Here is a 5298-nt window from a genome sequence, read left to right on the forward strand (position 1 = left end):
ATCCATTATTATATACAAGTGTAGAAAGAGAGTCACCTTGAACTTTAAACAGGAAACTGAACATCACTTTATGAAAAATTAAATAAAACCACCACCCATTTTTATATCTTAGAAAGTACCAGCTCTTCAGTGTTAGAGCACCAAAAATGTTAAAGAATATGCCCAATTAGCTTTGCAATGCTTAAATATTTAACTTTTCATTCTCTGTGAGGACCAGGCCTGTTCTGGTTTTCAAAGTTTAATTTAAGTATTTCATATTTTCATCTTTTGGCGTACCTCTGTTTTAAGATCTTCTTTATTATTTTTAATTTCTTTTTTATTGATTATGCATATTCATGGGATACAAAGCTGATTTCTTAAACATGCCAGTATAACTCTTCATCACTTATAAATGTTAATACCAAAGACTTTCCCTTCTAAAGATTTAAATCCTAGTACAGTAATAAACAAAGAAACCAAACACCAAAATCTTGACAATTCCAATTACAGTGGAGCCAATGACAACTTAGAAAAAATTCTCACCCTGCCTTAGAGTTCTACTTTGGTAAATATTAACATTTAATCAGTTAGCAAAATAACCCAGTTAGCAAAAATAACAAGTCATTCCAATAGTTACTCTTTTGTGTATAGTAAATGTGCCAAGATGAACTTCACATGTGACAAAGCGGATTTGAAAAAGTTTGAAGAAAGTGTGCTTCCCTATCAAAACCAATTTAATCTTAGGGAAATGAATACAGACCCCATGTAACTGCTGCTGATCTATGGAGGTGGCACACAGTGGGGGTGCTAAATGGTCTGCGACTAGGAAGTAAACGATCTAGACAATGGGGACCAGTCCTGCAAAGGAATTCCCCCTGGGATGGGGATCAGAATGTTACTTTTATCAAGCTGACATTCTCCAACACATCCAAAATTGTCACCTTCAAACTTGAAAGCCTGGCCCCACAATTTGGACATGCTGACTGAAAATGCCTTTGTGACTTGAACGTTTTCCTCCGTGCTACACTTAGAATAATTTCCAATGGTGGCTTTAAGTGGTCTTCGTGAGTCACTGGCAGTTTTAAAGGTGGGGACTCTGGCGTTGGGAAGAGCTAAATTCAACTGAGATCCTTGCAGGAAAAACTCACTAGACATTGTATTCATTCCAAAACGGGAGACTAGAAGAGTGATATTTTCACTTCCGAGTTCCACAGTCACCACCTGAGAGTTACAGCTCCCACTGACAGTGGTTGACATTGAACATTTCTGTCACAGTTGTGCTTCACACTTCACTCACAGGGGATGCTCAGCTGTAACCCCATGCCCAGCATGTGGGTCCCAGCAGTGTCACTCACCTTGCACACACACAGGCTCTCTGGCCCTGGAAAAGGTGAAGGACTTGGAGGACTTGGAGAATCTGGACTTGAGGCTCTGCTGTAGGGAGGCTTCATCGTGCTTACTGCGCGTATCCTCCTCACTGGAAAGGTATGCTTGGATGGTGGAATCACAGAGCGTCATGGTCGTTTTTCATGTGTACCTGGTTGCCCCAAACACATCTGTACTTTTTAGCTTTGCCTTGATGTCAGCTATAGATGTCACAGTCTTGATTTCCTTGCAGACTGTGTTGAGAAAATACTGTTATGTGTGTCCAAGTTATAAACAAATCTCAGCATTTGAAAACAGTAACATGTTGCATTTCGTAGTATCCGAACGGAAGTATTCACTTTACTTTTGCAGCAGGTGGCAAGTCACATTTTCAGAACCACTGTGGAAACAACAGTTCACCAGGTCGGCCATTAGGCAAGCAGTCTCGCTGCCATTTTTCACCAGAAACACTGACGATGCCTCATGTACGAGGTTGGTGCAAAGTCCAGAAGGCAGTGTGGAGGTCTCGAGGAGGAGCTTTTCAGCCCCGTGGTCGGCTGAACCGGGGGCCAGGCGCCGAGGGCTGGCTTACTAGCAGCTACAAGCCATGGACTAGACAGGGTCAAGACGGGAGCCCTCAGCCAGGCTCCAGGCACGTGAGCATGGCGGCACTTCCTCCACGCAGTCTCGTGAGCCACGGGTCTCGCGAGAGCTGCACAGTGGGCCAAGATTGCTTGGCGCCCCTGGTTGCGTAGTCCCATGCCCTTTCTCCACACGGTTGGGCACGTGAACCTGGAGTCACGTGACCGGAATGGGCTGAGTTCCCTTAGTTTTTAGATTGCAGGTGGTGCGCTTTGGATCCCAGCAAACCTGAATCCGAAAATAGGCTTGGGCTCAGGAAAAAAGACAGAGGAAGAGCTGCAGAGGCGAAGCGTGGGAGTGCAAGGAAAGAGGGGAACGAGGAAGGGCTGGGAACAAGGAAAGAAGAGGCAGAGAGTGTCGAAAGCTGGAAAAGTTTCTCTCATAGAAGTATTCTTCATGAGGTATATGTGGCCTCCAAAATCCTGATGTCCACCAAGCACTTACTGCTGTCTTAGTGGTAAGAGTTGCAAGGTGCAGCAACTTTTCCTTTACCTTAGGGGAAATATTCCAGCAGGACCAAGCTCCCATAATTTTTAGTATAAGTTTTACTGATAAGGCCTTCTCCTGAATGTTCATGGATTTATCATCCACTTCCTGGTATACCTGTGTCTTAACAGAACATTTAGGATGTTTGTAATTTCCTAATTACTAGGTCTAATTAGCACAGTGTCAACAGTTGAATGAATCAGCATGATATTCTTTAGACTACCAAGATTACTGAGGTCCCTATAGTGCTACGTTATGAAAGACAGCAGAAGTAACATAACCCTGGGGCAAGACAGTGAATGTGTGCTGCTCTTCTTGCCATTTAAATGTAAACTGTTCTTAATTCTCCCTGATGATGGTTGTGGAGAAAAAAGGCCAGTTGCCAGATAAAAGGCCACATACCAAGTGCCAGAGGCTGTGTGGATATGTTCTGCTGAAAATATTACATCTGACACAGCGTCTGTGGTTGGGGCTACCACTATGTTGAGAGAGGCAATCTGCCATTGGACCTCCGTGTCCCTGCATGTTCTTTCTGGGTATGCCAAGAATGCAAGGTCCTGGCTACTCTTTACCTGGTATATTTCTCAGAGTTGGATTTGCAGTAAGCAACCTTGAGTGATGAACTAATGTCTCACTCTGGGCATTACATCCTCTCCCATCTCTAAGTTCTTCAGCTGCGACACAAATTCACTTTATGAGCAGCATCCACCTGAGCCACTCTGCATTGCCCTTGAGGACTTGGAAGCAAGGGAACCAGCCCAGCGTAATGCCTACATGGCTTTCTATATCATTAGTAAAAAGGTCTTTTGTCTCTGACCCAGAAGCCTCATGTTTTCTCCTACTACCCAGTAAATATTAACAGACTAATGTACTAGCTTGTAAGAAGGGTAAAATCCTAGACCCTGACACATAGTTTAAATTTATGATAAGGCACTGTTGTCCACCATGAACTGTCTGTTTTTGCCAAGGCCAGATGAACAAGAATTACTTCTTCTGAATCTTTGATGGTGGTTTTAATCTCTTTAAACTTCCCTGTGTAAATAATTACTTATGGCATTGAAAGAAAACAGAATATGTCACTCAAAAATATGTCTCTTTGACATAAAAATTATTTTGAGCTAAAGGCAATTAAGAGCAACAAATGCAGAAAAAACTCTCTACCCCACCCGTTTTCTGCCTAAAGGCAGGCTATAAATTCTCCTTTACTGGAGATGACTAGAGACACTTATCAGCCCAGAGACATGGCACCAGTGGAATCTACAAGCAAATCTTATTCCATCAGCTTCCTTCCATATACTTACCCTCTCACATGTTGCACCTTTGGAAGCCTAAATCAGCTTTCCTTCGTACTGTCATTTTTCTACAGGTGCATCACTCTTTGTTAAAAATGCTGTATAAGTCAGAGTTCTAAGTTACCTCTTCAAGTTACTCATTTCCCTGGGTTTCTCCCATGTATATATGAGATATAAATGTTAATAAACTTCTGTTTTTCTTCTGTTAATCTGTCTATTATTACAGAGGCCCCACCTGAGAACTTAGAAGTGTAGAAGGAAAATGATTTTTCCTCCTCTACGGTTCACATCCTTAACCAGCTGTGATCCTGAGTCAAACCAAAACTCCGTTTATTACTTGGCCACTCAACCTAAAACCACAATTCCATTTTGTATATTCTGCTATCAGTGTCATATGAAAGACCTTACAGTCTTTGAAAATTCTGGGTATTCACTCTTCTCTATTGTACTGTTACCCTGTGGTTAGCTTCAGGACTCCTTGGAAAGGTAGAACAACAACATTTACTGTATGTAATTGTGGAGAATTTTCAGGGTCCTTTCTCAAGGCAACTCAAGCTCTTTCTAATCACTAATCTCTGGATCTGTGAAACGGTATGAATCTGTAACCTAAATTAGGAATCTGATGTTAGTCTTCTGCTACTCAGTTCCAGCAATATCCTAATTAGCTGTCAAGCTCTCTAACTCCTAGCAGGACCATGACCTATTAGCTAGCACCAAAAATCCTTAAATGTCTTAGCAAATTGATTGTCACTATAGCCTTGACCTCTATTGTGGTAATAATGACCATCCTACCTTTGACAGTTAAGTACTGGTGTTTGGCCTCTGTCATTTTGGGACCTACTTATTTCCAAATATATTAGGAAACTCAGTTGCAAAGCAGCGCTTCTTCCACCAGGAACACTGACCTACAGAAATAAACCACTACTGACAGTCTTAAAAATGCAGATGCCTGTTGGGCTGCACTTCGGTGCAATCACATCATAGGGCACCTAACTGTGTGTAATTCCGGCTTCCTGATATAAATCAAGCGGTGGCCATTTTGTAGGTACGAGTTCACCGCCGCCATTTCATTAGCGTTGATGCGCACGTAGCTGATTGCTCCCTTTTCCGGGGCCCAGTGACTAAGCAACTTTTTCCCGCTCTGCCACCTCCCTTCCTCCCAACCTGTGGCCTCCCCTGATTGGTCAGCCGAGCTCTCCTGCCCTCTTTCGCAATCCTCGCCTGCTCCCTCTATATAAGCCCCAACACCCTTGCAATAAACAGAGTTCCGGCTTTGACCGCTCTCCTGGCTCGGTGTTCTTTCTTTGTCCCCGGGGCCGAAGCGCAGAGGGGATCGGGCCTGCGACACTCATCATCCCGCTCAGCCCCACGGGAGGTTACCGCCGGCTGGCCCGGGGTCCTCTCCCGCCCTGTGTTGTCGGTCCTCAACGCCGAGAGACCAACAGATGCCCATGTCACCAATAGCTTTCTGGCCACATTATGAAGAGTACATTCTCTGGGCTCTCCTGTAGAACACAGTCAAAGTGGTTTCTTT

General features: G+C 43.7%; 1 pseudogene; it reads right to left on the minus strand.

Moving 5' to 3' along the window:
- Positions 1 to 817: 817 nt before the first annotated feature.
- Positions 818 to 1430, minus strand: LOC103595810 (annotated as a pseudogene).
- Positions 1431 to 5298: the final 3868 nt, after the last annotated feature.

Source organism: Galeopterus variegatus, unplaced genomic scaffold (genome assembly GCF_000696425.1).
Source record: "Galeopterus variegatus unplaced genomic scaffold, G_variegatus-3.0.2 Scaffold1854, whole genome shotgun sequence".
Taxonomy (NCBI): Eukaryota; Metazoa; Chordata; class Mammalia; order Dermoptera; family Cynocephalidae; genus Galeopterus; species Galeopterus variegatus.